General features: G+C 36.9%; 2 long non-coding RNA genes across 2 annotated transcripts; one reads left to right on the top strand and one right to left on the bottom strand.

Annotated features, from left to right (window-relative positions):
• Positions 1 to 9,850: 9,850 nt before the first annotated feature.
• On the bottom strand, positions 9,851 to 11,729 carry LOC309720361. The gene is made up of 3 exons (XR_014280475.1): positions 11,417 to 11,729; positions 11,130 to 11,216; positions 9,851 to 10,429 (listed from the first exon to the last, which is right to left on the bottom strand). It is a non-coding gene; the product is annotated as an uncharacterized lncRNA (long non-coding RNA).
• A 2,191-nt stretch (positions 11,730 to 13,920) lies between these two features.
• Positions 13,921 to 18,000, top strand: LOC309720123. Its single transcript, XR_014280413.1, has 4 exons — positions 13,921 to 13,952; positions 14,993 to 15,132; positions 16,946 to 17,121; positions 17,255 to 18,000. It is a non-coding gene; the product is annotated as an uncharacterized lncRNA (long non-coding RNA).
• The last annotated feature ends 289 nt before the right edge of the window (positions 18,001 to 18,289 follow it).

Genomic DNA, 18,289 nt, shown 5'->3' with positions numbered 1-18,289 from the left:
TTGTTTAATTTCTTGGATAACTTTTGTTTTCCCTCACAGTAACAATTTATTTCCCTCTGATCTTTTGAGTTAAGACACAATGTAGTGTAATATTAATATTATTGTTGTAAGATGCTTTCTTGGTTGCAGGTTTTTTTATGTTCAAAAATTATTATTATTATTTTTCTGAAGTTTGAACTGAAATACCTGATATTTTCCTCATTTGTTAAACTCCTCTTCTTTGAGATATCAAAAATAAATAACTAAATAAAAATTGTCCATGGAAGTTATGATCCTCTATGCGCATTTAAATGAGCATTTAATTTCTTCTTACAGTGACTCACAGATGTCATCAAAACTTCAGAGCGAGAATGCTGAAACTATTGAATCTACTGAACAAAAACCTAAAGCAACTACTAAGGCTAAATTTATTTGTGGTACAAAACATAGATGGGAACAAACTTTTTTGTGATTCAACAGAACTGGGTGGTTTGAGGTAATACTTATTTAGTTTAGTTTACTGCACTGGTGATATGAGGCACTGTATTTTTCTTCAGAGCTGTATTTGTGAAATAAAATACAATCTAGCTTGGAAAAAATAGCTTTGTCTAATTTTTTGCAGTTACAAATTGTTCATCCATTATGGGTCCTACATTTAATCAAAAGGCCAGCAGGTGGCAGTTCTCTGGTTTTATAAAGATGTAAAATTAAAGTCTATGAGAAAATTGCTTGTTGTTGCTGTCATCTATGGCCACAGTAAACTCCTCACAGATACATTTATGTTGTCAGTTGATAGTTTGAATCTTAAACAGGCCTACCATTTAAAAGTATCTCAATTTGTCAGTCATCTATGCAGGACCGTGTTCATGTAGAAATATTTCTATTTCTGCCTGGCAACACCACAAACTGCTGATCACTGGGTTTATAAACAACCTAAAGCAGTCGCCAAGCATTGAAAGTACTTGTACAAAGCAAACTTGTGAACACAGATTGCATGAAAAAGTGTACAGAAAATTTATATTTTAGGGGGAAATAAATCAATACATAAGTGATAACAATTTAGATTTTAAAAAAAAAAGCAATAAATGAAAAAGTATCATAGATAAAAGGTTTAGTTTTCTTTTATTTTGTATTATTAGTTTCATGTAGCCACTATGTTAGGTTTATAAAACAGCACAGATCAACTGATTAGTATCAACGAAACTTGAATGTGGGCTACATCTTGGAAAAAAAAAGTTGCTTCTATGCTGAAAATAAACCATCTGCACTTTGAGTGTGACCACATGTCTGTGGGGGTGGGGTGTAAATTAGGCTCCCACAACTTCCACGTTCAAGACAAACTCATCATATTACACATTTTACCCACAGTTTCAACTGAAGGCAGACCTCAGGTAAGTAAAGACAATGTTTACAATTATTGTGATCATTTATAAGGAGCATAATTCAATTTATTTTAGATTGATGTTTCTTAAATTAGTTGTCTGATCCTGGTGAATATAAAATAAGTACTGTATTTAGCTGCTGACATGATCAGTTACCAGTTGATTGGGTACACATTCCTAGTCTAAATTAAACTTGCCTTCATGAAAATGACCTTAAATTAGACTGTCTTGATGCATGGTCAATCATCCAGGTAAGTAAATCTCCAAAAGTTTATTCTGTTCTTCTGGATGTAGCACTTTCTGTGGGAGAAACAGTGGACACTCTTTCAATGATGAGGATGTACACATCCTGGACAGGGAGGAACGCTGGTTTGAGCGCGGAGTCAAGGAGGCCATTTACGTGAAAAGGGAAAGACCATCTCTGAATCGAGGAGGGGGCCTAAGGGTACATCTGTCACCATCTCACAATGCTGTGATTGCAGCCATTCCCCAACTCACTGTGAATGGTACTCATGGCCATTGATCAGTGTTTTGTAATTAATCGTTATGAGAATTTGCATAATTATGATGAAGAAACTGACCTCTCAGCCCATCGTTCCTTTGGTGGGCTGGTTTCAGTCATTGTGCAATGGACTGTTTATAAGATTTGGGGAAACCTGCCTTCAGTTGAGACTGAAGAAGTCACTTGGATGAGTGACAAAACATTTCACGGAAAATGCTACGTCCAGATGAACAGAGTCAACCTTTGGAGATGAAATTAGACTGGTTTTAACTTCTTGGGTAAATATAATGTCAAATTTAGCAGTTGCTCAAAGTTAAAACGTAACAATATAAAAAAAAAAAAAACTTTAATATGGGAGAAACACAACTGGACAATCACTTTGGTAACAACATTTAAGTAAAAATCATATGTTAAAAATCCCAGATGTTAAAGTTTTTCGATATTTTCTTTTGTTATTAAAACTTGATGCTTAGTCGGTTAGAGAAAAAAAGAAAAAGCCAATATGAAAAACACATTTTCTGACTGTGGCACTTAGAGTTCATGTAAAACTGATGGTTTTAACAGAGTTTAAACATATTGTTTAGCTCTGAAATTTATATACCTAGTTCCTCTACCTAAGAAGTTATCGCGGATCCAAAATACTAAAGAAATTACAGTTTTAAAAAGTTTCAAATACACATTGGGGGTCAGTAACTGTCACGGCGGGTGAGGAGAGCCGTGTAGAAAAGGAAAAAGGAGGATCCAAGTGCAGGCAGTCGTGAAGGTGTAAAGGTGGTTTATTGAACATGAAAGTAAACACAAACGGCAAATGGCGCTGGAACTAAACTATACTGGGATCAACTAAACTACAGAGCACAAACCTTAACGAGAACGACCAGAAGAAACTAACGGCGGACAGCAGGGAGAACACGCAGATGAGGGAGGGTGGAAACACAGACGGACCAGCAACTACAATGACGGAGGACATGACTTAAATACACCTAGAGAAACACAGGGGAATTACACACAGCTGGGAATGATCAACAAGACGAGACAGAGGTAAAACTGAACACACTCACATGAGACCCAGACCTTCACAATAAAACAGGAAATGAGAACACCACACCAAGACGCAGACCTGACACTGAGAGACAGACAGAATGACACATGGAACCTGAACTAAACTAAACGTGAGATACAACCGAGAACAAATCCTTAAACATGAAACTTAAATAATAAACATCATAATCATCATCATCATCATCAACACAACAAGAGAACAAGAAAACAATCCCTGATGCAAACTAAAACCAAAACATAATAACCTCAAACATGGAATAACAAAAACATGAAACTCCACATACTGGGTCCAACGGACCCAGACCCGTGACAGTAACTCTGAGAAGTTTCTCACAAAGTAAAAGTTTGCATCTCTTTACTATATATTCAGTTCAGTCCAGTTCAGTTCTTTTTTATTTCAAACATATACATTCACCAACGTTTCATAAAATCATTCCATACAGTTGTTTGAAAGGGAGTAGGCAGAAGTATATACTTATTTAGCCCTACCCCCTCAGGTTTACATCCTCATCATCTAAATTTGAACAACAAAAACGTATACAATGCCTTCAACTTAGAACATAACATCTCAAAAAAATATTTTCACATGTTCAACTAAAACTATATTTAGATTTGCTAATTTGCAGAAGAAAATAAACATGAGTTTGACTGCTGTCTTGGGTTAATTGCATTTTCTTCATTCTTATACTTATTTAATATTTCTTTTTTGAGTTTTATTTTAAACTGGTTTATATCACTACTGACCTTTATTTCTTCTTTTAACTCATTCCAGAATTTAACTCCAGCTATTGAAATAGACATCCTTTTCAATGTTGTTCTTACTCTTTGTAATTTTAAATTCCACTTCCCTCTAAAATGATACCTCCCTTCTCTTTCTAAGAATTATATATTACATATACGAGTTTAAAAAATGTAAAGAACACTTTTAAAAAGTCTTCATCGGAATATATCATCAGAGAAGCTAACTACAACATTGATCTGGTAAGTTGAGTGGCGTGGGTGTTATTAATCAGTTTCGGCTGCTTTGGTCTTAATGAAATTAGCAAAATGTGCATCAGAGGGGCAACAATGAGACAACCACCCCAAAAAATGGTTCTGCTGAAACTGCAATGAAGGGACACACAGTCCTCTATGGGTTAGGCAACGGCACCCTGACTGTGATTTAATATCAGGATAATATCCTTGGAACCCAGCCCTTGCACTGGTGTAGTGGGTTCTGGGTTCCTCCTGGTGCAACACAATACTCGGTCTTATGTGGTGAGAGCAGGCAGCTCCTGGAAGATGAAGGAATTAATACCACTGACTGGACCCCAAACTCACCTAAAGCCAATGGAAAACCTCTGGGTCAATTTCCAGGAGCTCAGTGATGCCCTTGTACCCACATCATCCTAGATGTAGGAATAGATCCCCCAGGACACAAGCCATGCATACAAGCATGTGGGAGCATTAATAATTATTAATAATAATTTTTGGTGTTTTGTTGTCTCTCTCCTGTTTCTCCGTCTAACTGTGTGTGACTTTTCCCACACATGTATTTTAAGTCAAACGGGAAAAAAATATGAGTTTGAGGAGGGTCATTTGGAGGAACTCAGTGTTTTTCCAGCATTTAGAGCAAACCAGTGAATCACTTTCACCACTTGCTGTTTCACTTTTTTTTTTTTCAGAGTAGAAAATTCTTCTACAGCAACTCCACCACACAGAAAGTCAGATGGAGATGTGGGGAGTCCTGATATGGATCGAGGTCTGCTTCTTCCTTCCCGTGACCATACTGTTCTTCTGCTGTGTGTGTTGTGCGGTACGTAAGTATGTCACATCTTTTTATGTCTGTGAGTGTGTGAACAATGAAAAAACAAAATTAAAATTAAAATTAACAATAGAATAAAATATATTAAAAAAGAAAAGAAATAAAAATTAGCCCAGCAACAGACTGCCGACCTGCCTACCTTTGGCCCAGTGACAGCTGGGATACGATCCAGCACCCACATGACCCTGAGCAAGATAAACAGTTGGGTAAAAGGAAAAACTGAAATAATAAATAAATAAACATGGACTGTTGAGTCATCATTAAAATTAAGTGATTGCTTAAATACTCACAAATAAAATAGTCTGACAATCAAACACTTTCCACACTGTAAAATATAAGTTGTTGTTTCAACTTAAAAATATGATGTAAAGGGCTGCCTTAAAATTTTAAGTTAAGTCTACACAGTCTCTTCAAGGTAACGTTCAAGGTAACTTTATTTCCAGGGTCCAGGACACTTCACCAAAGTATTGCCCCCCACAGCTGTAGCAGCCACTGCAGGCACTTAAATATCCTAATATCTCTGCCATTACAATATACAATGTGAGAAATCAAACGTAAAGCTGAAGTGAACAGTACAGCAGCGAAATGTCAAAGACCCTGGTGAAGACATGAATAAACACAAGACACTAATAATATCAATGCTAGCTCGCCAGTTAATTTCTCTAAAACCCAGACCATCTCCAGTGTCAAAGATCTTGTAATAATACATTTGGTGTAGAAAAAGTACACATGTTATCATGTGGCATCTACAGGGAGGAGGGAGTTAACCCTTTGAGTTAAAGCTGAAAGTCTGCACTTCAATCACCACTTGATTGTTTCATTTAAAATCCACTGTGGTGCTGTAATTATTAAATTTACTAAAAGAAACAATGCTAACCTTCACAGTCTTGAGAGTCTGTGAGGGATCTTCCTTTAGAAAATGATTATTGGGAATATTTCCAAAATGAACTTCCACCAAAATACAACAGCCTGTGAACTTGAAAGAAATTTACAAGTACAGAGACAATATGAAATAAGCTTTATTAATTAGCTGAGTTAGCTTGCTAATATTGCAACAGTGTTTGAGTGCACAACCTTAAAGCTAGCGGCACAATACTTATGATTTGGTCAGTGCCACATTAAACCCATAAAAAAGGTCATATGTCAGTATTAGGTATTAGGTCAGTATTAAGTTTGGTCATGACACACAAGCTGGACCTTGTCGGCTAAAGTTACATTAGCTAAAGCAAACATTTCGGTAAAAGAGAAAAACCCGCGTCATGCCATAAATTCAAAACATGTTCCAACTTTTGTAGCTCTCTTTCCTTATAGTTATAACCAATGTTACTCACCTTGAAAGCAGATTCCAATGAAGACGATTAGAAAACGTCCAAGTAATGTGAGCATGTGTGTTTTGTGCATTTTATGTTCAATATAGGTATTTGTTGTGCCTGAAAATGAACAAATAAATGAATGAAATGAATGAATGAATGTCGTTAACCGCCAATTCCCCATGATGCACCTCGATAGCAGTCACGTGGAATCCTGCTGTGCTCAACTTCCCCACATTGTCAAGTTCACATAAGTTGCTGATTTAGCTGGACATGAGTTTTTAAGTTAGCTTTTTTTGGTGTAATTGGGACGTTTTTATTTTGTAATTCTATGTTATAACAACAACTTCAGTCATCTATTGTCAAACTGATATAGAATAATATGTTACAATAACAAACATCTAGAATTACATTTTACAGTGCAGTTACACTCTGTAGATTCATCTTACTACAAAAGTAGCCCATTAATAGTGTAGGAATAGAGAATAAAATAATAAATTCTTAACATATTATTTTATTGGTGCAGCAAAAGTAAAGTAAAAATTTAAATCATTCAACTTCACTGAACCAGATACAGTCATGTCATAAATTAACACGTCCCATGTTAACTGTTGGGCTTTTGACATACAGATGAGTGAATAAATGAAACTCCTTAAAGCCAAAATCTCATGTAGACGTTCAACATGTTTGCAGTTTGGCTGAAGAAAAAAACACATGTTGGGTCTAAATTTTAGCCTCACATTTTTAGACCATTCAGTGACCTCTGCACCGGACTATATTGTTATTCTACAGCAAAACAGTCAACACTTAATTTTTTTTAGATATGTCTTAAGGTAGCTGTGATCATTCTCTGTAATATTCTCAGTAACTGCAATATATAATTCTATATACACTGTTTTTTGAGAGATACCAGGTTTGTTTGGTTCTGGTTGTCACTCATCTGTGTTGCTGTTATAGTCAAAGAAAACAGGTTGACACAGTGGGACGCCTGCTGTTCACTTTTTGTAACTGCTTCTGTTAATCTTCCTGTTTGTTCTGCATCTGACCTTTCTAAATCCTGGAGACCAAATTTTACTTTCTTATTGAAAAATTAAATTAAATTAAAAAATATTTAGTATATCTCCCGCACTTTCGCTTCACTGTGATCAGGCAGGAAGGTGCTGTGTTTAAATATTCGTTTTGTTTCTGCTGGACATGCAAGTCAGATTAATTTGATATTCTAGGTGCCGATGTGAGTGTTTGAAATTTGTGATTATTTTGAGGTGTATGAATAATTAATTCAAAACAATACATTGTAATTATTATTATTTTTCATCTTTTCCAACATACAAGTAACTTACTTTTTAAGAAGTAAACTAAATATATTTTATTTATTTATTTACTCTTCATACACATTAATCTACACTTATGACTATATAATCTTTATTACTGTATTAATGTGGTTTCAATTAATATTTCCTGCAGGGTCAAAGATATCAGGTTCCTGTCATCTATTACACAAACCTCATCATCTCCGTTCTAATCTATCGCAACATGATGTTCTTTTGGGAGGAAATACTGCATTACAACAACATTGCACGTTTCATTTACTATTTTGCTGTGACGGCCAGTCTTTACTTCAAGTTGTGCATTGCTTTGGAAAGGTACCATGCGTGTGTGTGTGCATGTCTCTGAATATTATACTGAACTATGAGGCATCGTTCAGAAACAAACTATTCTGTGTGATAATCTGATCATCTGTCTGTTTTGTGTTGCAGGTATTGTTTCATCGCCTGCCCACTGTTGGACTGCCTCAGACAAACTGAGGGTTCTCTGCTGGTCTGTACTCTGGTCTGGGTCCTTTGTAGTGTTAGTGTTGCTGTTGCCATAGTCTTACATGACCTTGTACGTTTAATCATTTATGCCGCCCTCCCTGCCCCCCTGTTCATCTTCTGTCTCGCTGGGACACTTAAAGCTCTGCCTGCTGCCACCTCAGTGCCCACTGAAGAAAAACGAAGAACTGTAGGAACCTTGGTTCTGTTTCTGCTTAATTACTTTCTTATAAACCTTCCTGCAGTCATTCTATTAACTCTTAACTTGCGTCTACTAAATTTGACTTTTTATTCACCTCACTCTGTCACAACTACTGATTTTATCACTATGATCCTATTTCTTTTAAGTTCATTGTTGGACTTCATTTCGTTTGCTTTCATATGTAAAGGACCCATTGACAGGCTGCTGGCACATCTGTGCTGCTGCAGTATGGAGAGCAACAACACAGAAGATGTTACTGATGTTAGCACAGACAGGTCAGATCATGTAGTCAGAGATGAAGGGAAAGAGGAAACAGGGTCACATGATAGGGAAGATGAAGAGGAATTAGAAAGTGTGAGATAAGTAAACACCATCCAAAGTCTTTCTTCAGCTGAAGCCTCAGGCTGTAAAAATTTTTTTGTTGAGTAGTTGGATGATGTCAGTTTAAAAGTAGAAATTGTTTCATAATTTCTTCTAAAGGCCCCGTGGTGGTGAGGTAGCCAGAAGGACCCGGGTTCATATCCAGTTTGGGGCCTTTCAGTTTGGAGTTTGCATGTTCTCCTCAGGTCTGTGAGCGCCCTCGTCAGGTACTTTTAATACCTGCAGTCCAAAACCTGCATTAGGGTTAGTTTAACTGGTGATCCTAAACTTCCTGTAGGTGTGAAGGGTTTCCTGTGTTAGCTTTGTATTCAACTCCTCCAATTGTTATTGTTGGAAGATGTTTTATGGTTGCAGGTTTTTATGTGCAAAAATTACCTTTTTTTTCCCCAACATTTGAAGTAAAATACCTGAATTCCTCATTTGTTAAAATCTTCTTTGAATTATCAAAAATAAATAAATGAATAAATATTGTCCTTGGAAGTTGCATTCCTTCTTATTATCTTTATTATTATTATTTTATTATTATTTATAAACAACACAGAACTGAAAATACATTGTGTTTATTCACAGTATTTTACATTCAAAGATTCAAGATTCAAAGTGTTTACTGTCATGTGTCCATAGAAAAAAAGGCATTTCTCTGTGCAATGAAATTCTTTCTTTGCTGTCCACACACAGATGCCGATTAATATATACAATAGAAACAGAACAGATAAAAATACAAATAGCACAAATAAATAAATGAAGACAACAAATAAGACAAAATATTGAAGTGTGAAACAGAGATGTGTGCAAAAGAGCTATGAGCTTAATATTCATTGAGCCAGTTAAACAAAAACACAACTAAGGTTTACTTAATATAACCGGCCAGACAATTAACAAACAGGGGTATCTGCTGAGAGATATGTGACGTCATGTGCACATCGCTGCATGAAATGAATAGTAGTATCAGTTATATGAAGTTCTAATCAGTATCTGTTTCAAACAATATTTTTGTTTTCTCTTGCCTCCTCTACTCCACCACTACTCTCTTCTCCTCATCTCCATCTCCTCCTGTTCCTCCTCACCTGAAGTGTTCGAACATAAGAAATCAGGACCATGTTTATTTATTCTTGATATTGTCGCAGCTGGTTATCATCAGCAGATATCAGACCCAGCCATCTCTGGACAGCTGACAGGAGTCAGCTAAACAATAATATAACATTGTAAGCTAACATTATGCCAGCTAATATTAGACTTTAGCCTTCTAAAACTCTTTGAGTACTGAAAACCAGTGTGATTAAATATTATATATATATCAGTATGGAGCTGGATAGGTTAGTGGTAAGCAGAGGCGGAGCCAGACATTTGAAACACCCGGGGCTTAGCCCAAAAGGATAGTATGCATGTGGGATTTTTTTTTCCCTGGGGGGGGGGGGGGGGGGGGGTAGAAATGACTGAAAGATTAATTGGCTCTGTTTTGAGTTTTGTTCAAAAAAGAATGACTTCATATAGGGAAAAATATATATCACATGTGCAGAACACCTTAAACTAGTTTTTTAATTAAGCAGCAAGGCAGAACAAAATCAGGGCTGTATCAAGACACGAGGACTAAACCCCAATTCAACCAGACCAAGAACTGATCCAGAATTAAAACAGGACTACAACAGTTCAAAATCAGGACTACTTGGGACTTAACCAAGACAGAACCAGAATCAGAACTAGATGATAGTAGCACTAAAAATCATCATAGACCTGCACTACATTTATTTTTTAATTTTACCAAAGTACAATATTTAGATTGAGAAAGGTTTATATAATTATTTAGCCTTGTTGTGCAAACAAGCCTGCATAACTTAATAAATATAGAATTTGAAAAATAACAAACCTAAAAAGAAACACTAGGTATGAGATACATGAGTACCTATGATACGGTGATACTTTTGGTAAACAACCATTTGACTAACATGTGTGTCTCACCTGCTCTTGTTCCCTCTCTGTTCCTCTCTCTCTCTTTGTGCTGACAATCATCAAATATACAGATATTTACAAACTCTTCAGATAAAAACACAAACACTTTTTAATTGTAACATCAAATCAGACTAAATGTTTATTTTTTTTAGATTGATAAATATAAAAAACATATTTGTTAACTTTAAGAGTAAAGAGAGAAATCGTCTGTATTTCTTAATTGCAAATGGCACCAAATTGTATTCAAAATTGAGCCACACTTATGGAGCTCCATAGTTCTTTTCCTGGTGTTTTGGTTGACATCTCTTGATTTTCCCATGTCACAGAAACAGGCTCTGTGTTTTGCCTTATATGCATCCACAGCTGTGCCACCTGTTTACTCACATGGACTCTACTAACCTATCAGAAGCTTCTTCAGCTCAGAATGGAATCGTCTGGAGTTTTCTTATTAATTAACAATAAACTTAGTGTACATGTACTCCTAAATTTGATGAAAGTGATAAAAAACAGAAAGCTCTGTCTCTCTTTATTGTGACATTTAACTAATTCAAAAGATATTTCAATATTTATCTAAAACAAAAGTTTACTCTAAATTGATGTTGTGCAGTAAAAATGTTTTATGTTTTCTCCCTAAAGTGTAAATATCTGGTTACAAATGTGAATATCCTGCTGTGTACTGAAATTCCTCTTGTTTTGCATACAAATATACTGAACAACATACAAAGCATAATATATAAAATAACATTTACCTGAGTTTTTCTTTGAAAGAACCCTCTAATGTCCATTCTTATATTTCAGTACATAACTGAAACCGATTTAGTCGGGGAGGGTAAGAACTGAAAATATGAAATAAACACACGTAAGCTAAGAATCTCTAAAAAAATAGCATTTGTTCGGCTTTTCATTTCGCCATTTGTTGATTCACTTGAAGAGCAAGTAACGTAATATGGGTCAAGTGATCAGTTTGATATCAATCTTTCGTGATGCACCGTCATATTTACATTATTTGTACGGTACGAATGATTTGCTTTGGTACCTGGTCAAACTTAAGCTCTCCTTAGTATGGCTGGCTCCGTCTCTCCAACAGCGCACTGACGGGCAGCAGCTGCCCCGCCCCCTCGCTCAGTCGCTTAGTGCCTGAGCTTGGATCATACCAATATCAGGGGGGGATTCACGCACAGTCGTAAATTCCCACAGTGTGCACTATGTGCTTCGAATATTGTGTGTACTTTTTGTTTTATACAGTTGTCAGCCAGGCATCTAACTATGAAAAAATTGCACTCCAAAATACCCCGGGCTTCTGACAAAACAACCCGGGCTTAAGCCCAGTAAGCCACCCCCACGCTCCGCCCCTGGTGGTAAGACTACACGCCTTTGGAGCAGACTGAGGAATAGAGGAACTGACCTGAAAGATAGGATTATGGTGAAGCTTGAAACCTGAATCCCCTGTAGCTGGTTACCAAGACTACGTGAAGTACCCTCAGAAGGTCTGCTAGATGATTCACATCATCTAGCAGACCTTTGGTCCTTTTTCTTGGTGTTGCTGTCATTCGGAACCGCTACGTTTATCACTACAGTCGTCTTCTTCTGTGTGCCTACCACCACTATGACCAGTTGGGTAGCCACCACCATTTGACCGTCTGTATCTGGAAGTCCAACAGGTAGTTCGATCCCCTCAGTTCTGACTACCTTCCCTCTCTTTGATATCAAATGACTACATTTCTCCAGTCCGAACAACATTCCAGTGTCATTGCTGTATATCCTGGTGGTGTGGATCAGTTAATCAATGTCACTCTTGGCATACAGCTTGATGTCATCCATGTACAGGAGGTGGCTGACAACTGATACACTCCGTAGTCAGTATCCATAGCCAGTGTTGTCAGTGATTTCACTGAGAGGGTTCAGGCCTGCCTACCCTGCCACTGAGAGTACAAATTGGCTGGTTCTGTGGAGAACGGCTGGTTTATTCTGCTGCCTTCTATCTCTCTGGTGTACCTCATCAAGCAGCTGGCCAAGGCTGTGAGCCATGGCTTAGCAGTTTCCAAGGCTTCAGGTATGGACAGCCTTGGAAACTGCGCCTTGTTTCTTCTTTGTTTTTTTGTTGCTGTTTTTTTTCTTCAAAATACTGTTCAAATATATATAGTGCTGCAGAAACTGTGCACCTCACCCCCCTTTCTTCTCCCACATGTTTGCACTGAGTAGGAGATGCTCTGTATCTCATTGTACATTGGTATAGTGACAATAAAGGCATTCTATTCTATTCTATTCTATTCAACTCTTTCTATTAAAGTAAATAAACAAAATATTGCCGGTAAGTTAGTTTGCATTAAAAGCTTAATAACCTCTACAGATGTGTCAAAACTTTCACACCCTGTCTCTGTTCACACCTCTGAGGTCACAGGTTCTGACTGAAGATAGCGATCTTTAAAAATCATCAACAAGGTGTTTGTTGCCACTTCAGCTACTCTCATCTGGTGGGTCTGTGGGTTTTAATATGGTGCAAACAGGAAGATTAAGCTTGTTAGAGGTTCATACAGTCACAAATATGGGTTCATAAAGCAGCTGCCAACTGCAGGTTTTAATAAAGTTAAGAAAAACACATGTATATACTACATTTGTTTGGGAGTATTTCCAGCTTTAATTCACAAGTGATGTTCTAATAATTATTCCCATAAAAAGGAAAGTGTTTTTATCAAAAAGCAGCTCTGTGCTCATTATACAAGAAAATATAATTGTTAGACATAAATTTTTCAGTGTTAAATAAGAGATTATAGATTCACCAAAACTGCAGAAATTATTTAGTTTGAAACTGAAATACAGATTTAATTTTAGCTGTAATTCATTTATATGGTTATTTAAATGAATACTGCCAGAATTTTTTTATTTTTCAAAGAGCAGCAGATTCTGTTCTTCTTTAATCAGTTTACTGTTATCCACTCGATGATTGTAGTAAAGATACGACTACTTTTGCCTCCCTCTATAACCTGTTATAAAGATACTATTCAACAATGTGTACTAGCTTGTGTAAAAATACTGTCACATGTATAAAGAGACATTAGAGCTTTTTGGTTGTCTACTTCATGGGGATCAGGCCATCAGCTGCCCCGTGGCTTTAAACTGCTACTGCTAATAATGTGCCATGGAAACACCTTTGAGACCAGATTTCTACCTGAATAAAAACTTTTACTAACAGTCACAGGAGCTGATGTCATGTTTGCTGTCACAACGTTTTTAATCCCTGATATTTTAAGTTTGCTGGATCTGAGTTTTGGTTTAGGCAACAGTTGGACTGAGTAAAAATCTTGATTAAAATGCATGTGCTTTTGTGACTGTAAAGCAAAATAAAACCATCAGCAGAACAGAAACGATGCAGCTTAGTTGTTGTACTGATCATTTAAGTTAAAATATATCTTGACTCTCGCTGGCTTCATGTTTGGGCATCTGTGAGTTTGAACATCAGTGAGTACGGGGTGGAGATTATAAAGTTTGTTACCACAACTTCCTCGTTCAACACAAAATTGTCATATTGCAGATTTTACCCAACGGTTCAGCTGGAAACAGTCCTGAGACAAGTAAGGGCGACACTTATTTTATACATGTTCATATTATTTCTATCTGAAGAGAGGAATAGTTATAAAAAACATAGAAACTGACTGAATTAGAACATCTGGAGATAGTTTATTAAAGTCACTACCTTCTTTTCTTTTGTGCTTGGAGTGAGCAGCTTTTTGTGAATGTGTGTGTTGGTAATGCACTAACTGTACCTCCTCGATCTATTTGACTAATTAATATAAATAACTTCTCCCACAGAATGTCAGCGTAACTGTCGCCTGCATAGCAACACAATGTGCAATGTGAACCATGCAGCCTAATCACACATGTTGATTTAAAACAGAGCCTGCAGCAGTAGATGTATTCATATGTATTACTGCTATGGTTAGTGCACTGATAGCTTTGACAGAACTGAATTAGATTTATTTCAGTACATTTGTGTTGGTTCATCACAACATGTTCTTACTGAGAGCTGAAAATTCCTGGTCCAGCCAATTTCATCGCTCTGAAAATTTGCATCGAGGTGTTTTTGTTTTCATTGTTGCTGTGCGGGGATATTTTATGAGCAATTTGTGAATCGTTTTTAAACATTGGCATGTAAAGTTTTCAAGATCAGAAATGCAAAGTAAATTTTTACTTTAGAGTTATTTTAATTGAAATTTATGGTTAATCAAATAGCTGTTAACTTCTCTGTGATCTCACAAAAAAAAGTGTAATCCAGTTGAGTTTTAATCAAGTTCAAGTTCAAATTTTATTCGCCACATGCGGGTTGCCCTGCAGTGGAATGGACCCGCCCCCCGACCTTACATACACGACACAGACATCAAGTGTTAGCAATTGACTTTAAAGTGTTATTTTTATACTTTCATACTCCCTCCCTTCACCACCAATGTTTGTTATTCTGTGCCAACATTCTCCAGCACAATTCGGGCTACTCCATGTTATTATTATTGCGTTGCTGCTTGTTTACCTACAATCAGTAATTTCATGACTGAACAATGTTAACAATGTTTGTTTTTTTTAATTTATTTTATTTTTTTGCTTTGCCACACAAACAAAGTGCATTGGTATAGATTCCAACACAACCCTATCACAGTATCTTTGCCCGAGTTTCGGAAAGTCCTTGAAGTGATTATGTGGATCGACACATGTGTCTGCCTTCCTTTGACCATACTGATGATCTACTGTGTGTGTTATGTGGTAAGTAAATAATAACTTTTTTCTTTGTGAATAATTTGAAGCAGAGATGAAAGCAGATTTTGCAGATTATGTGGTTCTGTTGGCTTCATCGGGCGATGGCCTCCAGTTCGGTTTGGAACAGTTCGCAGCTGAGTGTGAAGCGGTGGGAATGAGAATCAGCACCACCAAATCTGAGGCCATGGTCCTCAGCCGGAAAAAGGTGGAGTGCCCACTCCGGGTCAGGGACGAGTTCTTGCCCCAAATGGAAGAGTTTAAGTATCTCGGGGTCTTGTTCATGAGTGACGGGAGAAGGGAGATCGACAGACGGATTGGTGCTGCGGCTGCAGTGATGCAGACGCTGCTCCGGTCTGTTGTGAAGAGAGAGCAGACAGTTAATCTACGTCCCTACCCACAGCTCGTGAGGTGTGGGTAGGGACGTAGATCGACCGGTAAATTGAGAGGGTAGTGACCGAAATAACAAGATCGCGGATACAAACAGCAGAAAAGGGCGTCCTCTCTCTTAGAGATAGGGTGAAGATTTCGGCCATCCGGGAGGAGGCTCAGAGCCGCTGCTCCTCCACATCGAAAGGAGCAGATTGAGGTGGTTCGAGCTTCTGACAAGGATGCCTCCTGGGCACCTCCTGGGTGAGGTGTTGCCCCCGCGACCCATCCCCAGATAAGCAGAAAAAGATGGATCAGAATCAAAAAGGGTTTTATTGCCAAATGTTGAGCAGGTTTACAAAATTAGGAAATTGCTGCGGCAAACATACTGTCAGACAACGCTTAAATAAACATAAAAAATGGGATAAATTGTAGATTTAGTGAAATAAATACATAAATAACAAGGAAGGGCTGCAATGACCTTTATTAAGGATCATTAAAATTAAATAGTTCCTCACACCTGAGTTCAAGCTTAGTGCGATTTAGCTCACGGGTCGAGAAAATGCCCACATCCCACAAATAAGCTAAATGAGCAGCAGAGTTTGATTCTGACCCAAGGCCCTCTGCTGGGTGTCTTCTATTTCTTCTCCCCAGCCTGTCTCCTCATAATAATAATAATAATAATAATAATAATAATAATAATAATAATAATACATTAACAATGATCAAAATGATGATATAAACATATATTTTATTTATATTTTCTTGTGTGATTCTCTGTTGTTTCAATCCAAATAGTTGAAAAGTTAAAAGCTTATAAATATTATACATACTATCAGAGACTGGACCTTTTATTAATTATTTGTTTTTGTATTTTTTGTTTTTTTGTAGCACTCTATCTTTTGCATACTAATAATTTAGTTTACAAATAATTTGACTTTAAATTAATTTAAGAAACAAAAGCTTTGATCAGCCGATTTGGAGCCAAACAAACTTTCTTCTTTTTAGTGAACGAGCCATAAGAACCTCCATCAGCTGCACCTCGGCAGTACAGATACCATCCTAGTGACAAACTGTTCCTCTAAATGTGCAGTAATTTATTTTTTCACAGTGTTACAGAGAAACCCTGTGGGCAGAAAACATGGAAGCATGTAGTGTTGTGAAGTAACCCGACTGAGTATTTTGTCCTCTGTTGCTTTACATGCACCAGCAGTTTCAACCATAAGAACGTTTAAAAAAGAGAAGTTTTGACATCAGATAAAAGTCTGAAAAGCAAGGAAGTCAAGAGACACTTTGATTTTAAAAAGTTTTCAACAACCTAAAAGAAAAGTTGATTGTTTTGTAAATTAGTCTCCTTCTGGTGCCTGAGAGCATAATAACATAATAAACAATGTCATGTTTATTCCTGCATTTATTTATTGTTATTTTAAATATTAATTTATATTTCCTGCAGGTGCAAAGGAGTCCAGTCCCTGTCATCTATTACACAAACCTCCTCACTTCTAATGTAATCCAGATCTGCATAATGATTGTTTGGTTATTAAGAATAGGAAGTAGCATACCTGCTGTTATTCACCTCTCGTGTGTGATGGCCAGTCTGTACTTCAGGATGTGCATTGCTCTGGAAAGGTACCTGTTTGTCTTTTAGTGTGTGTACCTGCATGTCTCTGAACATTATATTTTACTGTGAAGCATCCTTACAGTCAGAATCATATTATTCTACACTGTGATGATACAAATTAGTGTCTCTCCTCTGTTGCAGGTGTTTTCACATCGCATATCCACTGTTGGACTGCCTCAAAGAAACAAGGAGTTCTGTGCTGGTCTGTGTCCTTGTCTGGGCTTTTTGTATAGTCAGTGTCCCTCTTGCCATAGTCTTAGATGAATTAGGACGTTTAATTATTTATGCTGCCCTCCCAGGCCCCCTGTTCATCTTCTGCTTAGCTCGGACCTTCAGAGCCCTGCCTGCTGCCACCTCAGTGCCTACTGAGGAGAAACGTCGAAGTCTAGGAATTTTAACTCTGTTGTTCTTTTACTACTTTCTATTAATCGTTCCCACAATCATCTCTCGTTACTTCTTTATCATCTTTATCATTTTTTTGCTCAGTCCTTTTGTGGACCTGATTCTGTTTCTTTTCATGCGAAAAGGATGCATTGACAAGCTGCTGGCATGTCTGTGCTCAGCTGATGGAAGAGTGTGACTGACAGCACAGACAGGTGGGCTGATGTGGACTTGATTCTGTTTCTTTTATGCAGAACGGATGCATTGACAGGCTGCTGGAGTGTCTGTCTAAATAGTTTTAAAACTGATTTTATAAACTGCTTTGGACACTTTTTATATCCCAGTTTTAAAGATGTTTAAATCTTAAAAAATAATAATAATTAGTTTCCCACATTAGGTTTTAATGTTTTTACCTTTTTCTTGCTTGAAATTTTGTTTGCCACATCACCTTTCTTTGTTTCTACAACATGTCCAAATAATGTTTTCAGTTCTCTGTAACGTTTTAAGAATTGAATTGGATTTTTTAATTTACATTTTTTTATGGAATCATTTATTCCATAAAAAATGGTAAAATATAGCTCTATTTTACTATTTTACTATCAATATATTATATTTTTTTGGTCCTTCACATTACCAATTCAATTTCCTCTGGTATACCGAGTATTAGAAATAATATTGTACTATTTGTTATGTAGATTATATATGTATATGCAGCCAAGACAATCCTGCGATTGTAGCTGATGACAGTGAGTTCAGTGATGAAGCTGCTTCCCCACAAGTTCATATATTGTAGCA

This window comes from Aulonocara stuartgranti, assembly GCF_965226115.1.
Source record: "Aulonocara stuartgranti genome assembly, chromosome: 13".
Classification (NCBI taxonomy): Eukaryota; Metazoa; Chordata; class Actinopteri; order Cichliformes; family Cichlidae; genus Aulonocara; species Aulonocara stuartgranti.
This window is presented reverse-complemented; position numbering and strand designations above follow the sequence as displayed.